We start from the raw sequence: 27,173 nt of genomic DNA, 5'->3' as shown, positions 1-27,173 counted from the left end.
AATATAATACAAGCTGAGTCTAAAGCCTCAGCTTTGTTTCTGCAACGTCTACTCTAGAAAAGCCTATTTTTCTTCAGCTTGTTGCCACCTTCTTCAGTCCAGTTCAGATCTGACTTTCACGACATTTGGATCGCCCTCGTCGCTCTCTCTCTCTCTCTCTCGTATAGGTTTAGTTCAAATTGCCACGATGTGTGGATGCTTGCGACTCACTCTCATCTCTCTCTCGCCTTTGTGCATTCTCACTCGTCGCCCATGGGCATTCTCACTTGTCACCGTTGCGCATTCTCAGTCGTCGCCTTTGTGCCTTCTGACTCGTCGCCTTTGGGCTGAAACTATTCGTCAGACCTGTTCTATCAACTCCGCATCTTCATCTCTGGAAAACTCTCATTTTGTTACAATTCACTCCTCTTCCATCTCATTATTGTCTAGTTCTCCTGCTGAACCGAAATCCATGTTTTTCTCTTGTCTTTGATAAATTTTTCAACCGTACTTCGTCTGTTGATTATCATTGTTCATATTTTTAAATTCCTTTCCAAAACTTACAAACACCCTTACCCCTGGACACTTTCTCATTGGGTCTCAAATCCTTCGACTTTCCGAATAAACCCATTGTTTCTAATCTCTCTCTTCGTGTTCGCTGGACTTTTATACAGCAAAAAATTTCAACATTTCTGGAATCTATGGTCCAAAGAATACCCACATAAGCTCACTTCTCGTTCAAAATGGAACAAATCTCAACCCAACCTTGCTGTTGGTGATCTTGTCTTGTTGAAATCTTCTAGTACTCTTCCACTTTGTTGGCCCATTGGTGTTATCTCTGAAACTTTTCCTGGCATAGATGGTATTTGTTGTGTCGTTCGCATCAAACTTTCTTCTGGTTTTGTCACTCGTCCTGTGAACAAGATTCACCCTCTGGTCTTCTCTTCTTGATTTTCCTCGCTCGCCCCCCAGTATGTTTACGCCAACGCGTAAAGTTGTTTTTATTCCAATGAATTCAAGATTATGGTCGAGTCTTGTAGTTTACAGGCTTGGTAATTTTATTTTGCATTTTTGTAAGGCTTATCTACGTGTATCTAACAACCTATTTTTAAATAGGTTGTTTGGGTTTGTTTTAGATATCATTTTTCTCAGTCTCCAGTTTGACTTACTGATTGCATCATCATATTGGTGTCAACGTATTTCATATCTCGCATTATTTTTGCTGTTTAGTCTTTTTGCTGTTTTTTTTTCTTAAGTGTTTTTTATTCTCAACCAATTTCAATATTGTCATAGTTCCTAGAAGTCTATTTCTCTTTGTCTGCCCTGATGTCATTTCTTCAACTTGCGTGTTCAGAATTTATTTTATCTATCTTACGTAATTCTTTAGTGGTTTGCTTGCTTGTAAATTATTTTTGTTATGTCTTCGTTCCCGAATTCCGCATGTTTTCTCTAATCGTTCTCATACTAACACTAAGACACTACTCTTGTTGTCAACACACACACACACACTTTTCTGTCTATTGCTTTGTTCGCTTCCCCTACCTCTCACCACGCCAGCTTTGTTCATTCTAGTCCTGACTTTCACGTTGTGCGGATCCTGGTTCTCCAGCATTTGGAGGACCAGGCTTCGATGCTCTCTCTCTCTCTCTCTCTCTCGTATAATGTTAATACTTTCGTCGTCTTCATACTCTTATAAACGTTGTAGTATTTCTCTTGTCGAAATATTCTCTAGTTCTACTCGTCAGTGTTGCGTGATTTCACCGATCTCTATGTTTTGTTTTCCCTCGTCTCTTTGTTAAGTTTATCTTCCAGTTCAGTATATTACATCCCTGTGAAATGTGTGCCAATCACTACAAACTACCAATTCTATCGACGCCGAATCTTCTCCAGCTGCTTACTACAATTTTCATTGATGCAGAATCTCTCCAAACACGTTGCTACATATTTGAGAAGCCACGTCCTGTTTAACCTCTAAACCACGTCTCACTCCTGTATTCCTGATACACCACTGCGGACTACGCCCAGTATTACTGTATGTATTCATTTACCTTCGTTCACGAGTTCGTCTCTTGCTAATATTTGTGTGCTACAGGCAAGTTCAATTTTCATTATTTATTAAGTTAAACAGTTATTTTATCACTAAAATTTGTGGAACATTCAGTTCATCGTACCTTATGCATTTTCAATTTCAAGTTTAGTTTAAAAACCATTTATTCACTTAAGTGCAGTCACGAAAGGTGAATTATATAAGGTTGTGTCATTGTTCAGCTGCAACCTATTTTACGTGCTTAATTATTATAATTTGTTGTTATTGTAATTAACTCTATCATTTAATCTCGTAACTTGTTAATCGCCGAGATTAATTCTTTTCTACTCATGAACTGTATTCATAATACTTCTCTTAAATTAACCTAAAGCAAATTACTCCTGATGTGCAGTTATGTTTTAGAACTTCTTTGTAATTTTATATTTTCAAGAAAACTTACTAGTAAAGGAACTCTATTTATATGTTTATTTATTTCAATTTGATTATTGTAATTAACTCTTTTTTTCTAGAATATTATTGTGGCATTTTTTCTACATTAAACTAGAATTACATGTTTGAATTATTTAATGCTAAGTTTGTTGTTCATAAATCAGGAAAGGCCAGTGCCAATTAAGATTTACTGTAATTTATTTTTCTAAGTTAATGACATTTGTTCATTGCTAATTTTTCAATATTACAGCATATGTCAGTAATGCAACAATTTTCCAGTTATACTTTTTTATTGATGTTATGTTTTATCTAATTGAAAATAAGGTGTTTTATGTTCTCTTGTTTTCAGGCGTTGTTAAATTGTATATTGTCAAAATGTGTATTTAAAAAATGTATATTCATGTATTTTCTCATTTAATATGTTGATTATTCATATGTTGATTCAGCTGATATTTATTAAGTATCATTAAGTTTTGTTAATTTCATAATTTATTTTTATTTTTTAAGGTTACGATTTAACTTAAGTTCATTTGTTTTCTTTCCAATTAAAGTCCAATTTCTTTTGGCAAATACGAGCTGTGTTTTTTTATTTTTGTTAACTTTACCCAACAATATACATATATAAAAAAAAGTGTTTTTGCCGGAAAAATGGTGTTTTCGGCTATGAAGACAATGTTTTTTTTTGTAGATATTGGTAGAGGACGACGGTTGTTGTTGGGAGTGTAAGTAAATCAATTAAAATCTAAAGATAATCTATTAGGTTTTATATTGATTGTTTTATTAAAGTGGTCTAATAAAATTGTTTTTTACGTCATCATATATATCAGTTTCCGGTTAAACTATCGAATCGTATATTTAAAGCCGAAACTGAATGCCACCCGCTGGTTCTCTTTTCATTAATCATTACATTATATTTAATCTGTACATTTGAAAAAAAAACTGTTTAATAAACTATATGTATAAATAGAATATTTAATGGATTTGAGTAGACGATTTAAGCCTTCATAAAGAATGATGGCCAATAAATTCAAGAGATGCATACTATTTTTCTTAGAGGAAAAAATTAATAATCAACATACACTTTTAAGAAATAACAAAAATTACTGATATCATTACCATCAAAAAATATTTTCATTGTTAAAGTGTTTGTGAATCTACTTACCACAATAACAGAATAATATTAAAAAAAAAAAATGAATACTAGAGAGTGGGTACTGGTGTACTGTGGTGGTTGGGGTTCAACTAACCGCACATCTCAGGAGTGGTGGAAGTCTATACAAGATTACACCTCATGATGTAATCATACATGTGTATTCATACCTCATCTCTTTGAGTGGCGGAAAGCAAGGGCTCTTTTATTGCCAATCTGTTCAAAAACAACACAGCTAACGCTGTTCAGCGTTACGCTGGAAGGACGGACGAAAGAGAAGTTAATTAGTCAAAATTAATTTTGTATTTGTTTCTGTGTACGTAGAAATTTAAATTAAGCACCATTGGACGATAGTATTTTTAAGCGAACATTTTATTAAATTATAATCTAATAAAACTAAAAAATATTATCTCTATTAACATATTATTTATTCGATTAAACCGAATACGGTTTTTAAGCACAATGTGCCATATTATTGAATGTGATAAATTGTAGAAGTAGATTATTATCCTACTTCCAGCTATTCTATTTGATTCATTCTTTTCGGTTATTTTATTTTACAGAAAACTTTAACCATGGCCTCGTAAAAGCACAGAAAAGAATTTTCTGGAGTAGCAACCCCTACTAAATTTTAATTTTAGCTACGAGCCGCCGCTGTTTATTTTCAAGACTAGGTATCGTAAATTATTGTTTTTGTTGTATTTGTATTACACACTCTGCTACAACGATTAAAATATTTTAAAGTGTTTTATTAGAGAAGACTTGAATTTTTAATGTAAGTATATTTATTTTTCAATTGATAACGTTACATGATTGCAACAATCGGCTTTTTATGTCTACTTTGCTTCATTTATACTTTTAATTTTATTTCTTTAATGATAAAATTCTATTCTTCTTGATATTCTACTTTCTTATTTTACCGTTTTATATATATATATATATATAAATTTTATTACAATTTTTACTCTTAATTTGCTATGAATTTATCATCCAGAAAGGAATTCATAAATTTCATTATATTTTATTAATAAATGCTAATTTCAACAAAAAGGATAGTGTCATCTAAGAATGCTAACATATTTCTGTTTATTACTTCCTGGATTTAATTACACTCTCAAATTTTTTTCAGTTCCTTCTCTGAGAGTTTCATTTATAAAATAAAAAGGAGTAGTAAGAGAGAACAATATATTTTTCATCTTATTTTAAACAATGTATTTAAAAACATCCATTGTACATAATTAAATACTTTCATTGTCTACAAAAGCCATATTTATAGTTTTGCTCTTCATCCTGCCTTCAAAAATTTGATCGTATGAGTTATAAAATTACGTTGTACTGATTTTCATTTTGCAAAAAAACTGGCTATCTAGTGTATTTTCTTTCTAACATAATTTTTTATCAACCAGCTTCATTTGTACATTTTCGTAATACGAGATGATTTTCTCATCTATCTTATATCTAATTAACGCAATGAAATATTTATAATACCGAAGGAATGTGATAGAAGCAACAGAATTTTGGAACATGAATATATTAGTATACTATGCAACTAATTCTAGACTGTAGCGTTACATTTATATTAACAGACGTATACATAAACCCTGGGATTTTATGTTCCAGCCAGTTTTCATATAGAAGTAGGAGGTCAAAAGAGAAGTAGTATTTTATGCTGTTAGGGAATGAAGAGCGGGTAAGGAAAAGAGAGAGGGCAGAAACCTGCGACCGGGTAGATTTAGGATTATTAGAATTGCAAATGCATCTGGTCAGTTACTTTGTCTTCCATTAGGTAGAGGTCAAAACAGGCACTTCTGATCTAATCCTCTAAAAACCAGACCTGATAATCAACTCATCCTTTTTACTACAAACATCTTCTTTTCTTATCTAATTTATATTTAAAAATTCAGGATAAATCTTATTTCAAAAGATAGTATCCAAAGAAAAAAAATTATCCTTTAATTAAATCAAATGCTAACTTATTAATGTACTTAACTGTTAAGTATATTTAACAGTTTTTTTTTAAAGCAGTTTTGTTTAGTACATAATAGACAAACTTAAACATAGTTTCTTGTAGTTCATACATTATGATAATCTTCTTTTTTTTTGAAATATTTAAGGAAAAAAAATTGACAGAAAACATAATTAGTTATTACAGAAAACTACCTTTTAGTTATCATTCACGATAGAGTGAATTCTTAAAGACTTAAATTTAAGGAAATTGGTTGTTTCATTGATAGGTTAAGGTTATACGTTTAGTCTGATGTGCTAAATAAGTCATTTATAGTATTGATATTACTTAAAATCTCCTAAGTAGAATATTAAATGCCGGCTTCCGCGGCGCGAGTGATAGCGTTTCGGCCTTTCATCTGGAGGTCCCGGGTTTGAATCTCGATCAGGCATGGCATTTTTTTCAGACTAGAAAATTGCCATTTCGTCTTATCCTTTGAAACAATACCTAATGGTAGTACCGGAGGCTAAAACAAAAATTGACTACTAAATGTATTTTTTCTAATAATAATAATCCCTACCAGGAGCCTCTATCTTGATGTGGTGGAGGGGGTTGATACTAAGAACTGTGTTCTCATAATTTTAAGATCTATGCTGAAAGGTTTAACCATATCAGACAGTCTTAGTTGAAGGGTCGTACTAAATCTGTTCCACAACTCATTAACATGGTGAAAAAAATGAATAAAATTCCTATACCCGATCGGTCGTTGCCCAGGTAAACAAGGGCTGCGTCAGGCGCTGGAGTCCCTGGATACCTGTCAAAAAGGGCTACAAGATTCAGGATTTTCTGCTGGGCAACCATAATCGGAGATTGCAGGAAGATCAAATGCAGGGCCGAAAATCTACAATTGCGGAAAATCGAACGATTATGAGGTGCTACTTCAAGTCAAACCCATCGAAACGCAGCTACTTAATTTGAAAAGAAAGATTTCCTGACGTAGAAATCACTGAGCAATGATTTGTTGATCTATACCGATTTATAACCCAGAAGAGGATGATCACAAATTTGATTAGAGGAAATCTACAAAAGACAAGATAAAACATTACTCCAAGAGGTACATATAATGCCCAGCACGGGAAAATCGAAAATGCTCTCAATGGTCACAACAGAGCTAGAAGCAGGTGCAATTATTTAGAACAAGGTGAATCATTGTCACAGGTACTACTTGTTCAGAACGATAAATTTACTAACAGACAAGATATTTGAGAGAAAGGATCACTGAATGAATATATGAAGGAAAATAGGGAACGCCACAAGCTGCCGCCAATTAAATTTTTAATAGAAAAGAACTCGCAAAATAGCTAAAAGATACAAAGAGATAAAAAAATTTGAACAAGTTTGAATTCATGTAATCTTAAAATTATGAAACTATAAATTAAATCTCCTGCTGGTTTTTTTTTTTTAACTGGGATAATGGTTAAAAGAGAGGAAAATACAGATGGTTGTGTTCGGATGGTTTTTTCTCTTCGCTGGCATTGTTTATATTTAAAACCTTATTATCTTAATGTCTTTTCTGACAAAATTCACGGAGTTAATTCAATCCAATTCAATTTATTCAGTTATTCAAATATAACATATACACCTCTGTAAATAGAGTGAATCAGTTCTGCTGAGGGTTAAACCCTCTATGCAGACCAGCATTTAAAATTTACAAATTTTATAAATTTGGTTACGCACATTAAAAAAATATAATGCACACGGAAAAAATTTGTTTTTTAATTTCTAATTACTAAGCACTTTTTTTAATCTTTAAATGTCAGAAATATAAGATCATTTTAAAAAACTATATCTGTTATTTACTTAACGGTGCATTCAAATTAGGTTATACTAGCCAGCAATTCTTAAATAATATAAGCTATAAGATAATTCACCTGGTTTCAATATACTGTTTGGTTTTGATAAAATTTTGATCTGAGAAACAAATGACACAAGAAGGAACTCCATTTTTTTTTTAATTACCAAGTAGCTTTGTTATATTATTTTATAAAAATATAAGGTAACCAAATAAATAAAAATGTTTCATAGAAAAAGAATAATAAACTCTAATTAATTAAAAAAACATTTTTTTTTCTTACAGCCGTTGATAATTTTATGAACATTACTTTTTTCCATTCTCGTGATTGACGGCTGTTTCACAACAGAATGAGCAGGTACCTTATTAATGATATATTGTTAAAATTTACCGTAAAGCTATTATCCAACTTAACCATTAATGCAATTATTGTCAATTAGTGTTGGCATTAAACAGATTATTGATTATTTGGAAGGTGACCTATTGGACTGCTATCCGTCTGTCAGTAAGTCACTTACAGTTGATTACTTCACGCTATTTGTGCATATCTCATTATGGATTTACCATAATGGGCATTAAGCTTATAAACATCTCATGTGTAAGATGCAATAGTGAGAGCATTCGTTTAGAATAAAAGTGTTTATTAAAAAGCTAGTTCCAGTTTTGAATACAATGAAGGTTAATTTATAAAGTTGAACGTCATCTGGACTTAACTCCACTTGCCAAATTGATGTTCATGATATAATTGGTTCAGTAAAAGAAGCAAATGGGAAGCCACATAACTTTTCTCTTTTCTTGGTAGGAATGCGGGTATCTTTAGTTCGGTATACTTGATCGTCAGCGTTTTTGTAGTTTTTGGAATTTTTTGTCTCATTTCAGATCATCTAAATTTTTAACCGTTATAATTCTTTACCGGTCGCAGAATTTACTTACTTTTTTACCATCTTCGCCTCTCTTAGATATGTATTATATTTCATAAAAAAAAATACATTTTTATTAAGAAATAGAGAGGTGGAGGACTAGGTAAAAATTTAAAAAGGCTGAAACGAAAGTGTGAGTAAATTTTACAAGCTGTAAATTTTGTTAAAAATTACAATTTTTTATTTAAATAATGTTCCCACATAAAAATAATAATTTTGGGAAAGAATGTGAAAAAAGGATGAAATAAAAAATATATCGAAAAGAACCTTTAAAAAAGTTTTTAAAAGTTTATATTTACCTCCTTCATCACGGGTACTGTAGTTGCCTGATAATTGACAATGTCTGTTTTGAAGTGATCAGAAAAAACTTTAGCTTGAGGTCATTTAATATATCCAATCGATACTGTGTTTGTAAATTTTTTTTTGTGGTTTATAATGTTTCTACCGTTATAACTCGATTCACTCTATGCTTAATATAAGTCTGGTCAGCTAAACTTAATATTTGTCGCGGTAATTGCAATTTAATTTAATTTATGTACGTAAATACTTAAAAGTTCAGTCATAATTTTGAAAAGATATTCCTTGATTTAAGTTCTTTTTAAAAATTATACCTGTAATTTTTCATAAAATCTATGAACACTAATAAAACTTTTTTTATATCGCTGTAAACAAGACCCCAAATAAAATTTGAATATAAGATATAAATAATGTTTTATTTCTAATTAAGGCCGATTACGATGATTAAGTTTTATTAAAATGTTTTTCTTTTTTTTTTCTTTATAACATTTATGATAAAAAAAACATAGAAAAATTTTACAATTGATTGGAATCGTATCAGTATTTCGAGGAACATGTAGAAAACCGAAATTACGGAGAAATATTTAATGTGCAGATACTCTGTTACTTTAATAATAATAATAATTTATTTATTGAGTTGTATCACAATAAAATGATAAAATTTCCTCTAAACTACAATAAGCTTTTTTGAGGAATAGCATACATATTTCCATTTAATTTATAGTATTAATTATAATACAGTATTTTATAATATATTAAATAGTTTTTAGATATTTTATTATTAACATAACATTTTTCTCATGTGGTAAAAAGTATGTCCTCTACAAAGAAAATTATTTAAATTTTAATGTCTAAAATGAAGATGAATATAATAGATTAATTTGGCATACAAATTAAAACTCTATGTTCTGACAGATGGAACAAAGATTTTAGTGAAAGTTTAGGCTAATGCAAGTAAGTGATGTTTCAGTTCAATCTAGAAATGCCAATGATAGATCTCAAATTAATCGGAAGTAGATTAAAATAAGAAGGAACACAAAACTTGGGTGTTGATTTTCCGTAACTTCGGAAATATCGCTGCACATTAATCAATATACCTGTTTCTTTTAATTCATAATTCGTTATTTTATATTCTTTATAAGTGTCCATAAAATAGTTCTTTAAAAGTACAGTATACATCAACAAATTATGTAACTTCATAATTCTCGCACTAGCCATATCAGTATTTCCAAACAAAACGTTAAAAATTCTAATTAAAAGGTTTTCGACCGGATTTAAAATATACTGTGGTGCAAAACCATAAGATGTAAGACCATAACAGAACAACGAATTACAGACTAACAGCGGGTCATTGTGAAAAACAACAGGATACCGACGCACACGCTAGAGAAAATAAAGAATGAATTCAGAGAAGTATTGGACCAAAGAAGTGAGTAAGATCAACTGATAGCACAAGAACCGGGAAGGCTGACACCAAATATTGTAGACGACAACACCAGCGATAATGAGAATGCAATAAGTGATCGCGCCACAAACGCTAGTGAGCAGTCTCCACAGAATATACTGAGAAATATAAATCAAAATGACTCGGTGGAAGGAGTAAGAGAAGAATTCCAAAGATCCCTAATGGAATATAATGGACTGGCACCCCCTCAACGACCACGATTACCTAAATTGGTATATCGAAAGAATACCTCAACACTAATAAACATGGTAAATAAATAAAGAAATCGAACATAAAATCTCAGAAATAATAGAAGTGGCAGAAGCTAATAGAATAAGTTTAGCAGAAATAAATGACTTAATCTACTGTGGGGCGGTAGCTGTTGTAAGAAGCAACTCGCAAAGAATATTAACAACACCAAAGTCGGGGAACAAAAATGTTAACCCACCTTGGCAGCAAAGGCTTGAAAATACGATTGGTCCTCACATCACGATTGAGACGATATAAGAAGTCAAACAGATAAGAGAAGAAAATAAAAATTTTGAACAATATGAGAGATTATTTTACCGAAAATTGTGAGAGGAGTAGAACAGGCACTCTGAACTACCATCCCAAGAACAAATGGAAGAATTTTGGAAAAACATCTTGTCGAGTAGCACAGAAAATAATAAAAATGCTGCTTGGATAAAAGCAGAAGATGAAAAATGGAGGAACATCGAAACAATGGGTTACAGTAAGATCACACTTAATGATCTGAGGGAAGCAGTTAATTAAGTTCAGAATTGAAAGTCGCCAGGATTTGCAAACAGAGAAACAAGAAAAATACAAACAGGACCCAAAAATGTAAGTAGAGGATATTTCAAGGGAACACCCTGAGCCCACTCTGGTTCTGTATGGCTATCAACTCGCTCTCAAGTATGCTAAAGAAGGCAAGATACGGTTACAATATAAAATCGCGAGCAGGAAATTACAAACTGGCGCACCTATTTTATATAGATGGTTAAAGATTTATGGAGGGACTGAAAATCAGCTGCAGCAGCTTCTCAAACTTGTCGAAATCTTTAGCGAAGACATTAAAATGGAGCTAGGAATAAATAAATGCAAGATAAACGCCATTGTGAAGGAAAAGTTCCACCAGGCGCAGAATTATGAACTGCAGGCCCAGGGTAGCATAGAAGCAATGAAAGAAGAAGACGTGTACAAGTACCTAGAATGCGATCAAACGATAAAATTGGAGCAAAAAGCCAACGTATGAGAAGAGGTTAAAATTAATTTTAAAATCGGAACTTAATGGGAGAAATAAAGTGAAGGCAGTGAACACATATGCAGTACTAGTACTCATGTATGCGTTAGGTATAATAAAATATAGTGAAACAGAGTTAGACGAGTTGAACACTCACTAGAAAATTATTCTACCAAGGAAAGTCCCAACACATCTACTCGTCAAAAGAAAGATTCACGCTGCCGAGAAAGGAAGGTGGAAGAGGAGTACTCGATATTAAAAATCTATGCTACGACCAGAACGAAAACTTAAGGGATTACTTTCGTAGCAGCCAACACTTCTTCTATCAAGCCATCGTAGCGGCAGACCAAAACTACACGCCATTAAACCTAGCCAACAGGACTACGTAGAACACAAGAAAGAGTGTAATGCAGATAAAATTCTAGATTGGGGAAGAAAAGAGCTGCATGAGAGATATAGACACCGTCTAGAACAGGAAGGAGTCGACAAAGCAGCTTGAAATAATTAGCTTGTGTAGGGAAAGTTACATTCTGAGACAGAGGGGTTTATATGTAGCATACAGGATCAAGTATTAACAACGAGAAATTTTAAGAGATTTATTCTTAAAGAAAATATCAACAACAAATGTAGGTTATGTATGCAACACAATGAAACAATAGATCATATAATCTCTGGTTGTCCAATTCTAGCTCCGACGGAGTACACCAGAAAGCACAACAACGTGGCAAACTTATACACAGAACTCTGCGATAGATACAAGTTAGAGTTTCAAAAAGGAGCCCTACTATAGTTATGAGCCAGCCTCCTTTTTGGAGAACAATAACGCAAATATTTTCTGGAACCAGGGAATTGTAACAGCAAAACCCATCAACTGTAATAAGCCAAATATAGTAGCAGTTGATAAAATGGAAAAAGTAACTTACCTAATAGACGTAGCCATCCAATCAAGTAACAACATAAACACTAAACGCAACGAAAAGCTGCAGAAATATACAAATCTTGCTTTTGAAATTAAAAAAATGTGGAATCAAAAAGAAGTTTATATAATCCCTATAATTATATCTGCAGAGGGAATAATACCATCTACTTTGCACAACATTCTTGAAAAACTGAAGATCCACTGGAAGACCCACGCGCTAATGCAAAGGAGTGTGATAATTGACACCTGCCATGTTGCCCGGAAGGCACTTAGTCAATAATAGCAAGCCTAATCTCGTTGGTATAAATTACTCCGAGTTTAAGGAATGTCATCGGCAAAAGTAAAAGCTGTGAAGGTGTGGAATAATAATACTGTTTCTATTAAGAGATTTTTTTTTTTAAAGAGTTAATATTATTTAACGTCACTTGGTTAAGATACAATAATTTGATACTCTGGCATAATTATGATTCACTTACATCACTTATTCCGGTATTTAAGAATTGATTTCAGTAAAATTATTATTTTTTAAATTTACTTGCAATCTTTACAAGTATTTGTTTATTTCTGGTAATACTATTCACTTAATAATGATTTAAATTTAATGAATGATTTGGAAATGTATATGTATAAGTAATAAACTTATTATTAAAATAAGTAATTATTACTTAATAATTAAAACCTAAACTTTGTCAAGACTAAAACGAAATATTCAACACCAAGTTTAACGAAAACCCAATTAACTTTGTAAAATTTTAGTTATTTAGTCTTAATTTATGATCAAATATGTAACTTTTAAACTAAATTTTTTTTAAATAATACAAATTTTTGATGATAAAATTTGCGCAGAGATACATTTAAACATTTTTCCAAGTAAAAAGTAGTAATAACAATTACTAAAAAAACAAAATGTAATCTATTTTATTACCTACTCCCACCTGAGTTAGTGCTCACAAAGTATTTGTGTAATGTATTACTGCAAAAGTCTAGAACTGTAGAAGTGTTCAATGAAAAAAGAATTTTTTGAATCAGAAGTAATAAATGTAAGCCTGTAATTAAATCTTGTGTTAAAATCTCAAAGATTTAAATTCTCCAAAAGATAGTTTTTTAAAATAATTTTTGTGGTTGTAAACTTTTCACAATAAAAGAGATAGATTGGTAACAAATTCTTTTAATAATAATACTTAATGTACGAGTTTTTTCAGGACCATGAATTACTTTACATGATCCTATAATAGAATCATTAGTATGTCTGTAATTACCTCTCTTAAAACTGGAATTATTTCTGAACAATTTGCAATAGCTAAAAATTAGGTCTTTGTATGAATTTAGCATAAAAAGAGAACAAATATTATATATCTTTAGTTCTTCTACAAATATTTCAAAGATAGGGTTCACCTGCACTGAAATTTAGTAATGCAACACCATGCATTACACAATGGTACAGGTAAGGGATACATCCAATAACTGTACCAGTAATTTATGTGGAAAAAAGAATAGATCCAATTGATTCCCGAATAAACGCTCTTCTGTTCTAATCTTTTAAGATAAGATAAACCTTTTGATTATGAAAAACGGTGTATCCTGTATAACCATGAGTTGTTTTAAATCTCATCTTGTCGGTAGAAACGATACAAATACAAAGACAAAAGGAGAAGTAGAACAATGAAACTTAATTTTTTGTTTTGTTAGCTGAAGTAAATTAGCATTCAGTCGTTGACCGATAATAATTTTAATAAATATAAATGATTTACCATCAGTGATTAAATTATCTCATCTTAAATGAGATCTTAAAATGATCTAATTATTTCATCTAATCTAAAATATTCGTAGATGAAACAGCTCTGATAAATCAAGAGGGAATAAAACTGGATTATATACCTTTATTCATTCTCTCTAGCATCTACTCACATCATATTCGGTATAATTTAGAAATAAACGGTAATAAATTCAAATTTCTAAGCTTATTGTGTATAGGCTTTTGATAGCATTACATTATGAAATAATTTTTAATCAAAACATATTAAATATTCAATACTCTTTTGGTGGTCCTCATGAAAATAAAATTTAGTAAGTTTAAAATTAATTGTTTTAGGCAGAAAAAGCCGTTAGATAAATAGTAGGAACTTGTAAATGATTTTTTAACAAAATTTATTACTCTTTCTCCTATTTAATTTATTCTTTTTAAACGATGTTTAAGAACTGAAAAACTTTTACTGATTCATTGCTATGTATATATATATATATATATATATATATGTGCAAACAAATTATAGGTTTATGAAAGAAATTTCGAGCGACTACTATTATTTTTTATTATTTAAATTTTTTAATAAATTATCATGCAGAAATGACTTAGTGGTGTGTAAGTAATGGATTGTAATAATGGCAAATTGAACGTAATTTCAAAAGATAAAAGAAATACTTTCTCATTACAATGGTATTATAATCTTTGATGTCATTAGCTCTTTGCACGTAGGTGTACAAGTGGTTCTATGGTTTCTAAAGGAGATAGTGAAGAGTCATTAAGAGGGTTTTGCACAAGAACACTAAGACTAAAGGATGACGGTTTGGGGAGAGATGGCGGAAAGGATGGGAAATGACGAAGTGTTTCTCCCTTCATTGCTGTCGATCCAAAAGGCACTGCCTCTGACAGTGGTAGTGGTAAAACTGTAGCTGTGGTATAATTACATTCGGCTGGTGCCCGCTCGTTCGCTCAAATTCAACGTGCTGCTGCTTGCTCCTACACTGTATGTTTGTACGTTTACCTCCACACAAACGCATATATACACACAAATATAGATTTTCAGTTGAACTGTATATGTGTGTTGTCGATCCGATGGTCGTATGCATTTGTTTCCCCGCCACGTTTGTCCAGTACGATACGAGTGCGGTGATCTAAACGTAACCCATGGGTTTCCCCAGAACGTTCCTTGAATTATTTATAACTAATGCATTTAGATTGCAAGCACCGATGCCTCTTTTAAACGCCTTACTCACTCGTTCTCATCACCACACACACACACACACACACACACACACACACACACACACACACACACACACACACACACACACACACACACACACACACACACACACACACACACACACACACACACACACACACAGGGGTATATATATATATATATATATATATATATATATATACCCTCACACACTAAAATCCAGTGGTCAAATGATATTATATAACGTTTTTTATATCCTTTGAAATCCAATGACCTTCCCTCACGGTTGACATAATTTTTCATTAAAAACTTGATGAAATCGTTTCACAATAAGAATTAATAAAAATTGAAAAAAAGTGACGTTATGATGTATGTAACAAAATATGAAATTTAAAAAAAATATTTTCTCATTAACTCATTGCTAGCTACCTGGATAATTTGATTTACCATCGATTTACGCTTCGACAGCTGTTGTAACTGAATAACAACCAGCTTTATTTGATCTGAAACCTTATAATACTGATTTACTTTAGTCGTTATAGTAAAATAAATGGAACAGTTCTATTTTGAAATCAGTTATGATCTTTTTTTGAAAAATTGATAAAAGCAATCGTAATATCTGTTTATTTGACATCCTCTTTGTTTTAGTAAAATCTATTTTAGGCTCACTTTAAAGGCAATTTATTAATTTTGTAATCGATTAAATGTTTGATTTTAATAATTATACGTTAACAATGTATTTGCAATTTTTCAGCTTTTCAATTTTTCTCTCAGAGTAGTGGCTTGTAAACAAAAATTATGTCAACTTCCCTTAACAGCGAAGATATTGCATAAGAATGATAAGTTAGGAGTAAAATTAGTTACGGGCCAAACGCGGTGAACAGCTAACAAGTTAAGATGTATCAGACATTCCTTTCTGTGGCTGAAGATAAATTAGCTACTACTACTCAAAGTTTCCGTGAAATACAGCATTCAGAACGGTAAATAACTAATTTTTATCATGTCATCGTATTACAGTAAACATACGTATCAACTTCGTAATTTGCGAAACTGATTGCCAGAAAGCTTATCATCATCTTTCTTAGTCAAGAGCGACTTTACTAAGAACGATGACCAAGTAGTGGCTTCTTCTAATTACGGATTAGATACACTGAATTTTTAATACCTGTTTTATCCTGACTAGTCATCTGTTTTTGAGGATTCTTTGAAGCATTAGGCCTAGAGTTTCGAAGTCGAGAGTTCTTTGGCTGAAATCCTAGTAAAGACTGTTACATTTATACGGATTTGAGTAGTAGATCGTAGATACCGGTATTCTTTGGTAGTTGGGTTTCAATTAACCACACATCTCAGGAATGATCAACCTGAGACTGTACAAGAATACCGTTTATTTACATTCCTAAATATCATTCTCATTCATCCTCTGAAGTAATGAACAGCCACGGGTGGTTCCCGTGGCTGTTCAGAAAAGAAAGAAAACATTAGGCTGACGAAGGAGACTTCTCATCTGATAATATTGTTAATGGTCTCGGCCAAATGTTCTTGTAGCGGGTTTTATTTTCTTAAAAGTTTAACACCTAACTGCATGTTAATTCCTTATACTTTTACTTGTACAGCTTGAATTTTACGACATTTTATCTTTGCCATCACTGTTTTTTATTTTTTCAAGGTTGTAACCAATGATTGACACTACAGTATTATAACTATGAGATGACTTGATATAATTCCAGTTTCAAATTAAACTTTGCTGTTTTATCTCGGACTATTAATTTATGTTTTTATTTTTCATTTTCTTATTTATTGTTCCATTAATTTGCAGAAATCCAATCTATCGTTTTCTGCAATTGATTTTATTACTGGAAATATTTATTGCACAAAATTAATTTTATTCTTCAGATACTTCCTCAAATGTTGCACTGTTTTTGTTTAGTGAGCGAATATATTAGATTTGTACTTTAAAAAATTGATTGTAGACAAAACATGACTTGTTTTCAGTTTAATCTCGATTTTCTAATCAACTATAGTTTATTCACGTTCTGTCAAGAATTGTTATAAATTATTAATACCGTTTGTAGGAGTCTTCACTCTATCCTCGATTTATGAATTAAACAACACTCGTAAAAAAGTTGAATCCTTGTTTTATTTCTATAGGTTACAACTTACGGTTTAGTTTTAATTTATTAATTTGATAAAAGGTTTGAGTGGATTTCATCGATTGTTTAGAAAATAATCCTTTGTTTCATAACTCCCACACCGCGATTCCTATTTACATTGTTGAATGCGTTAACAATAGGCAAAGGCAATGTGTGTTTCATAATTAAATTCGCTTTGCTTTTCTATGATTCGTATTAGTGTGAAAATCACATCTACACAGAAACGTCTTGAACTGAATTCAATTTGCTCTTTACTAAGCATTGTGTCTGCTATTCCTTTTAGTCCAAAATTTTGAATCTTTGCATTATACCGAGTTAGCTGCGTAGAATGAACACGCACTTCCCTAGTTTCCACTCTCATATTTATTCATGTATACTTTATTGAAAATTACATTATTTAATAGAAAAAGGTTTTATGAGGGATTTTTAGTAATTGATTGAGGTTAAGGTTACATATTAGGTCAAAATAATTACTTGAGATCACACAATAAAATGATAGAAAAATTATTATAATTAAAATGATTTAATGAACGATGATTAAAAATTATTTATTGAAAACTAGTCTGTCACGATACAAATTAATCTTATAAAAAATAATAAATTAAAACCCATAATATTTTCTATCTTTTTCTATGACATTTCCGTTATTTTTTAAATTTTGAACAGGGGATTAAATAGGTTTGTAGGGGAAAAATTATTTGATATGATTTTAGATAATTTTAATATCATTATCTAAAAAAATACTAGTTTTTTAATTTTTTTCTGTTTAGCTTTCGGAACCACGTCACGATTACTTCACAGGATGAATGAGGATGATATGTTTGAGTGTAAATGAAGTGTAGTCTTGTAAAGTTTCAGGTCAACCATTTCTGAGTTGTGTGGTTAATTGAAATCCAACCACCATGGAACACCGAGAAGACTGATCTAGTATTCAAATCCATTTAAAGGTAACTGCTTTTACTAGGATTTAACCTTAGAACTCTCCTTCGAAATCAGCTGATTTGCAAAGATGCGTTCACCACTAGACCATCCCGGTGGGTAAGAAAATACTAAAAAAAAATAATTTATCATTTGGCTATAATTCTTAAGTGTGCTATATAAATAAAAACATATCTTTATCTACCATATAATAGAAAATGAAAGAAAGAAAACAGTTTGGTTCAGTTTTATTCAAACACGTTATTTTGGTAGATGTAACAAGTTTTCTGATGGTCATTACACGCGCGGCATTTTCCAGGATGTTAAAGGTTTGCGAGATACTAGTGTGGTTCCCCCAATCCGCATATACACACAATTTCTGTGTGAATATGGTGCTTTTAGGAACAGATTGGCTAGGTTTGGTTTGTTTAGAATGGGCCAGTGCCTTGACTGTAGAGTTGATGACAATGCGGATCATGTCCTTTAGGTTTGCCTCTAGAACGGAACTGAACCTACTAGGATTGTTACAGGAATTGAGAAGATAAATTCTTTTCTGGTTCTGAGAGTCGATTGGAAAACTTGTAAAGAATGGAGGATAGTTGCTAGTTTCATAAGGTTTCTGATCCAGCAGAGAGTTGTTGAATGCGTTTCATATTCCAATAGTTAAAGAAACAGTCCGGGTAGCTAGATAATATACTGAACCTTAGAAATCGGCGAAACATAAAATGAGACCACCGATTACAAAAATAGTCACTTTAAATAGTAATAATTTATTTTATTGTTATTATTTTTCATAAGTGTTTTAGATTTAGGTAGTTGTACGTTTTAATTTATTAATAATTAAATTATGAAATAAAATAAACAGTAATAGGTAGTAATGAAAACTTATAATAGAAGTATAAAATAATAAACCCACCGGGTTGGTCTAGTGGTTAACGCGTCTTCCCAAATCAGCTGATTTGGAAGTCGAAAGTTACAGGGTTCAAGTCCTAGTAAAGCCAGATATTTTTACACGGATTTGAATACTAGATCGCGGATACCGGTGTTCTTTGGTGGTTGGGTTTCAATTAACCACACATCTCAGGAATGGTCAAACTGAGAATGTACAAGACTAACACTTCATTTACACTCATACATATCATCCTCATTCATCCTCTGAAGAATTATCTAAACGGTAGTTACCGGAGGCTAAACAGGAAAAAGAAGAAGAAGAAGTATAAAATAAAAGGAACTGAAAATATCGGCACTAGTCTACTTACTGAATTATATTTAAAATGATGTAAAAAGAATAATGTTTTTTATAGTAAAAGAAATAAAGAAAATGCTAAGATTTAAATGTAAAAAACCAGGCGCACACACACACAAAACAGTAATCATAATACGCTTTCAGACACATACAAACACCTCCTCTGGCAGTAGCAGTTTATTGTCCACTTGAATCATTAGGATAACAAGTAACTTCACTTCCCCTACTGCTCATCTTAAAAAAACAATTAATTTATCTGCTAGCTCAACTCCTATATTTTTTCGTCTGAATTCATTTCTTAAGTCATGAAGTGGTTTTCTTGTGTGGATGATTAATTTCACTAGTACAATTAACAAAAAAAAATTGGTAAAGACTGTATAAGATTACTCTTTTTATCTGTTATAAAATAAAAAGCGATGATTTAAATATTTTTAAATAAATAAATAATAAAGAAAAATGAATAAAAGTATTAAGATTTCTTATCGGTTAAAAAATTTAATTTATGATAATTAAAAAAATTAGATAACAAAATTACAAGAAAAATTTCTTCATACTACTAACTGTGTGAAGCAGAAACCCGGAAGATAAAAAATTCATAAAAAGAAATTGGAATTAGCTGAAATGAGAATATTACTATGGATGATAGGAAAAGTTAGAAGTAATCTAAATAGGGACAGCACAAAAGCACGGAAATATCAATGGGGGCTACCCCCATTGAGAAAGTTGAAGTGGCTTGGTCACATAAAGAAAAGAAAGGAGGTCTGCTTTACTAAATGACTGAAGGGTATGGTGGTGCAGAGGCGAACGAAAAACAGTAGACCAAAGAAAATATCACGTGACTGCATGAGAAAGGATTTTAAAGAAATTACAAACTCTTAAGGGGATATTTATAAGTCAGAAGAATGGAAATGATTGACATTATTCAGCGATTCTACACGAAGTTAGTAAATTCGGTTAAGTAGAAATTCCCCTTCAGAAGGAGAATAAACTCTACTTATTAATACAGTGAGAAAAAATATAATCAAACAATTAAGAGTGACTTTCTCTTACAAACTTAATCTTCAATCTAAAGATTATTTAATCTTCAGGGATATTTTCTATAACAGTATAATTTTTAGTTCGTTTTGTGGTTACATTCATTTTGTTTGAGCGGAATTGATCATAGCAACTTCAATAAAAAAAGCATTCGAATCTGGTATGATTTCTTATTATGATACCAGACAACACTTACCGATGCAATCGTTCCATTGTAATAGAGTTATAGGCTCCAAACATGGGAAATAACGAGTCACTTCTGAAAATGCCATAACCTATCTTATTAATAAAAAGACTGGCATTCCATAAAAGACTGTTTGGTGCTATTATGTAAGCGATTGATCTTAAAGCACATAAAATAAACATAGTTCAGTAAATTACATATGACGACAAAGTTGCTCGGCTGCAGTTTTGTGAGGAAGTGATGGGTAGAATTAAAGAAAATTATACATTTTTAGACTGTAAATTTTCAGGTGGAAGCCAAGTAGGAGGAGAGCCTGGTGTCGGAGGTTGACCTGATTACCCCAGATAACGTCATCCGTTTAATGATAAATGGTGACCGTTGGGGGGGGGGGAGGAGCGTATCTCAGAATATATTAGGAATATTATAAAAGAAAAGCTTAAAGAAGAAGATAGTTTTGTGTAGTGGTTGTGATCTCGGGTTTTTTTTGTGGCGTGAGTTGTGGCTGTGTGGTGTGTGTATGTGTGGTCGGAGTGTTGGTCCGAGTTGCTTGTCGCTTATCCCATTGTCCCCCTATGTTCGAGTCTCGGGTTGCGTCCGTGCGGGGTGTGTTGCACGTTATGCGGCACGGTCCCGTGTGCAATAACACGGCGCGGGATGCGATGCTCTTGGGGCGGGGCTGTGCGGCGGAAGTTCGGTGAACTCTGCGGGTGAGTTGATTCGTTAGTTATTGGTTGGGAGCGATACTTTATTGGGTGAGTTCTCAATATATGTTCTGTTATGAGTGTGTGTGTACCTGTGCTCCCTGATGCTACGCCCAAAGGTAATTTCAGGCAGCATAGACGAGGAGGATGGTTTAGTCGGTAGGAAATCGACGCATCCCGCGACACGGGTCTCCGGATATCTTATGCAAGATTCCATCTCCTCCTATGTAAATGCTTGTATCTCACCGCTCCGGTGGAGGGAAGGAAAAAAAGACAAGGTGAACACCCAGAACTGCTGAATAGAGGATAGCGAAAACCTTCATCAAAACCGTCATTGACTTTAATCAATGTTTTTTTTTGTGCCATAAGCATAGACTATAAGGCCCGTTTTTCTTCCAGGAAGCAACCGTTAATGGTATAGTTTATCTGGACATGCTTCAAAAATTTCTAATTCCTTAGCAGACGATGATGACCAAGGTGGACGACATTATTTTCAGCAAGATGAGACACTACCTCACTATCGCCTAGAAGTCCGACATTTTCTTGTTACTCGATTCCCAGGTCAGTGGATTGCTCGCGAAAGTCCAACTGCATGGCCAACTCGCTTCCCAGATTTGACCCCGCTAAATTTTTTCTTGTGGAGTTTCATTAAAGATCGGGTTTATGTATTACTTTTGCTAGCTGATCTTGTGTAACTAAGAGTTTAAATTAACGCCGCAGCAGCAGAGATAATGTCCAACTTGCTGGCTACAGTCTGAAATGAAATCGACCTCAGATGGAATGTATGTCGCATTACAAATGCGGAAACACATTGAAACAAATTGCGGAAACACACTTGGTCTGATACGGAAACCGTATCAGACCAAGATTAATATTGGGTGACAAACTTAATATGTTTTTCTATGAAATAAGAACAATATGTAAGTTATCTCAATAAATTTTTTAATTTTTTTGAAATTGTGAAGTCCTTTTTTAATCATTCGAATATATATAATTAAAAAAATATATGTAATTTTATTTTTAGAAAATGTAATAAACTAGTGATATTTTAAATATAATAATTTATAGGCTAGAGAAGGAAAAGTTCACTGTAGAGGAGAGGTACATGACTAATATATCCTTACCGTAACTGGGATAAATGTTTTTATTTTAGGAATATTATTTTCCTAACAGTGTTGAACCATATAGGCCGGTTAATTCCTCAGACCAAAATAAGATATACTCCTGAAATCTATTGTCATATGTCAGGAAGAACAGAATTGGACCTAAGAATAGTAAGAATGTCAGCGGGATTTTCAATCAGTAATTGCATCATTAGAAACAGAATAGGAAATCCATTATTTCCTCGAATCATATTTGATTCTGTAATCAATTTGGCCGAATAATTTTTCAACAAATCAATATCAATTAAATTATTCTTAATTCAAATTATTATTTTGATTAGTTATTTATTCAACAAGTTGAATCAGTTCCGTTGCATGGAATATCTTTGTGTGTCTAAATAAGCTAACCTGCAAGAATATTGTAATAAAAACTTCTCAGGAAATGCTCTTTGTACAGACAAAATAAAACAACAAATCGGGCGTCAAAACGATAACAGCGTAACCTGTATAAAATCAAAACTCTTATTTCCATTAATAATAATAATGAATTTTAAGATATAATTCCCATTAATTCTTTTTTCCAGTAATAGAATATTCTATAAAATATTATATCAGTAATTGTGTTATTAAGACACAGTATGAGACAATGCGAAAAACTATTTAAGTGTAGTGGTGAACCTTCCTATCATCTTTCAAACACCCTTTTTCTAAGCCCAAGCAGCAACCATATTTGCTACCAACCTGCAACATTTACATGTAAATACGATTATGAAGTAACGCCTAGCGGACCCCGTAATTCTTATCGTGTTTATCCGCTAGGGATTGACACGCTCCCTAACGGAAATACCGTAATAAAAAATTTCATACAAGATGACAATGTTTTCTAAAACCTTGTCCTCAAAAAATGTATTATACTTTATCTTATCCAAATTGCAATCTAATTTTCAAAGTTTGAAATTTCTTAAAGACTAAAATTTATTACAGGCTTTACAAAGTATCCTAGACATGTCTAGAAATTATTCCTAACATATAAAACTGATAGCTTACCTGGAGGTTAGCCACAATGAATACGTAACCCTATTTTCTTACCTAGGTTTAAATAATTCGTCTGTCTAAAGGTAATAGAATTTTAGTGATTCATGCATATATCTAAACAAAGACTAGTCTTCAAAAAAGGAGAATGTTCTTAATTCTGTTCCCGTAAATAATTTAACAAATAAATTAAATACTTATCTTTACCAAATACATCGGTTTCGATTAATGGTCCCATAACCTATTTGAAATATTATAGCACAATAATGATTAAAGTATTTCAGGAAATTTCTAGAAAATTAGTTGAGAAATTTGAGATAAAATAAATAATGATACTCATATCCGTATTTCTAAGAGCTATATTACTCTCTTTATGCTGTGTTTCTTTCTACGTTTTTTTATCATCAAGAGTCAGGATTTTCGAATATGGCATTTCTTATAACATCTATCCATATCTTAACATAGTATGGCGGTTTATTTTTATACCTACACTTTTTTCAAACGAAGGAAAAAAAAAATTTCAACAAAACAGAAGTAATATATAATACTATTCCAAAAAAATCTCACTGTCAATAAATAATACTACTCACGTTTAAAATTTAGCTTTTTGAAGATTTTAACTTATTTGTACATATTTATTTTTAATTTAATGCAGGCTATATACAATACAGATTTAAAGATAAATAAAACATGAATTATGTTTGCTCGATAAATAATCGTCGTAATGTCAGCTGTACTGGAGGAACGGAATTTATATGGCCGTCGTATAGAAAAAACGTATTGTTACCTACGGGTATAAACTTATTGTTTTTGTCACAAAATGTTATGTATCTAAATATTAATTTCATTAAAACGTAATTTTCTATTGTTATTATTGCGTGAATCACCTACGTGATTCAATGTTCTAGTGGCTTTTTTCAAGTCTGGTTAAATTTTTTATACAATTGAATATTTTTTTCCTTATAAGGTAAAAGTAGAATTATATTTTAATATTAAAAAAAAAAACCCAAAAAACCGGTAAAATAGTTTATTTTTTGTTAATTGTTATTAACAAATATATAATAATACAAAGAGTTTAGAAAAGAAACTAAATAAGAGAAAGAGAAATATAAATGACTTGAAAATAAAATTGACTAAAACTTAAGAAACAATTCTTCAACAAAACCAATTTAAATTTAATGATAAAATATGAAAAACGAAGGATGGACTAGGCATGGATAACCAATCCATCAGCGATACTAAGCATGGAAATTCTTACGGAATTTGGAAGATGAAAATTTAACTGATAAGAAAAAATAGGTTGCTTAGAAGATATTAGATACAACATATTAGAATATGACACTCTAGTAGTAATTAAGAAAGAAAGAAATAATAAAGGAGAAAAAGATTCTGGAAAAAATGACCAAATTTGACCATAACATTAAATATACGATGGAAAAAGAGAGAGACGAAACTACTAATTTTTTAGACCTAACAATAAAAAGAAATAATAATCTAGATTTTGAAATACACAGAAAAGAAAATTATACAGATAAAATCATAGCTTCCGATCGAATCACCCAATGCAGCATAAATTAACGATTTTTAGACACATGATAGAGATAGACTACATAAATTACATTAAAGAAACCTGAATATAAAATAGAGTTAAACACTATTTTTTATATAGCAGAAAATAACGGATATAAAAAAAGTTCAGAAAAATGAATAAAAACAGAAATAAAAAATAAAATTTAACTAATAAACGAAAAGAAACCTTTAAATAGAGTAAATTAACATTTAAGAAAAAATAAATTTACCCTAGTAAACAATTCTGTAGTAAATATAGTATAAAAAAGGCATTAAATATAAATAATACACTACAAAAGATTTTTAATAGTAATATAGAAGAAAAAGATATCTACTACGGTAATGGTATATACAAAATAAAATGTAAATGCAATGCAACATACATTGGACAAACGGAAAGAAAATTAAAATTAAGAAATAGGGAACACATGAGCTCTTTTAAAAATCAAAAACAAAATGCTAATTATGTAACGCATTTAATAAAAGAAGGACATACCCCAATGAAAATGGAACAATCAGTGGAATTAAATCGAAATTGTATTAAAGGAACAAGAAAGAACATTTCAGAAAATTTATAAATCTTCAATTTAAAAAGTAACAATAAAACAATCACAAATGAACAGATCAGCAATCAAGCGGATGTCGTTTTCAAGAACCTCAATTTACTGAAAACAAGAAATAGATAAATTAAAGGATAAGTATAACCGTTAATAACAAAAAAACAAGAAGAATGTCAGATTTACGTCAAATAAAGGGAGGGGCGTGGACTAAACGTTATATAAAGACTAACAGAAATTTAACAGTACCAGCACAATAAGTTTTGACAATGGAGTTATTCCGAAACGCGTCAACGTATAATAAAATAATGAATCTAAGAAAGGTAAACAGTACACAACATAGACGTTAATAGTTTAATAAAGATTATAGTTAGTTTTACAATTTCTACTTTGGTATTATTTGATTTTTCAAAATATGTTATTTCATCATTTTTCTGATAACAGTTATAAAAGAATTTTTATTACTTCATTACAAAAAATATAGAAAATATCATTTTTGGTGTTCTTTACATGCCTAAAAATTGCTTTGGTTCAAATAAGTAAGTTATACTCTACATACAAAAAATAGTAGAATAAGTTATTATTATTACTCTAGTAGAACAGAATAAATTTCATAGATAAATGATTATTCAAAATTTTAATGCAAGGTAGCCACAGTTATCTGGTGTTTTCATATGTATTATCTCATTGGCGTTTTCTTACACAATACATTTTTCAAGAGGTTGTAATTAAATTTTCAAATTAACTTTTGAAAAACGTTTACGTAGGTTTTTGTACTAAAACTTTTCAGCTTTGCTTGATTTCAGCACATCATTTTTCTGTTGTTGACAATAGGAACAGAGGATTAATCGTGGAGATTGATCTTTAGTATCGGAAGAAATTCCATGACTTTCGCAAAGGCCTAGTTGCTTTTTATCGATCTGAAAGAACCAACTGTCATTATGTAATTATTAAAGTAAAATATTTAAGTAAAAAAACCGTTGTTTATTTTTATACTAGTATAAAAAATCTTGATTCACTGACCGACAAGAAAAACTGCTAACTTTATTTCAGAAATCTACAGTTCCAAACTTGACTTTTATTGAAACTTTGACATAAAAAAAACGTCCAAGAATTTCTAATTACCTAGGAATTTGTCTATCCAAATTTTTTAAGAAACTTTGGCTTCATGCTAACATTAACTTAAAACATAGACAATAAAGAGCAGAGACATGGAATATTTTTGAAGATGAATTTTTTAAATTGACGAAGAATGTCGTTTGTATAAAGTCCTTGGCAAGCAGTAGTAACTGAATATGTATTCAAAAGATTAGTGACTGATAAAATAAGAATAAAATGATGAAGTAACCGAAGAATAAGTATAGTAAGAATACAAAACCAACATTGGGAGAGAAATGCGCTTGAAAGAGAAATATTTCTGAACTGTTTCATCAATCTCGAGTTTTCCGTTTTGTAAACTTAGTAAAATTATCAGTTCCGTTACGGTT

The sequence above is a fragment of the Lycorma delicatula genome, chromosome 3 (genome assembly GCF_047948215.1).
Source record: "Lycorma delicatula isolate Av1 chromosome 3, ASM4794821v1, whole genome shotgun sequence".
In the NCBI taxonomy this organism is placed as follows: Eukaryota; Metazoa; Arthropoda; class Insecta; order Hemiptera; family Fulgoridae; genus Lycorma; species Lycorma delicatula.
The sequence above is the reverse complement of the archived record's forward strand: the minus strand, read 5'-3'. Positions refer to the sequence as shown.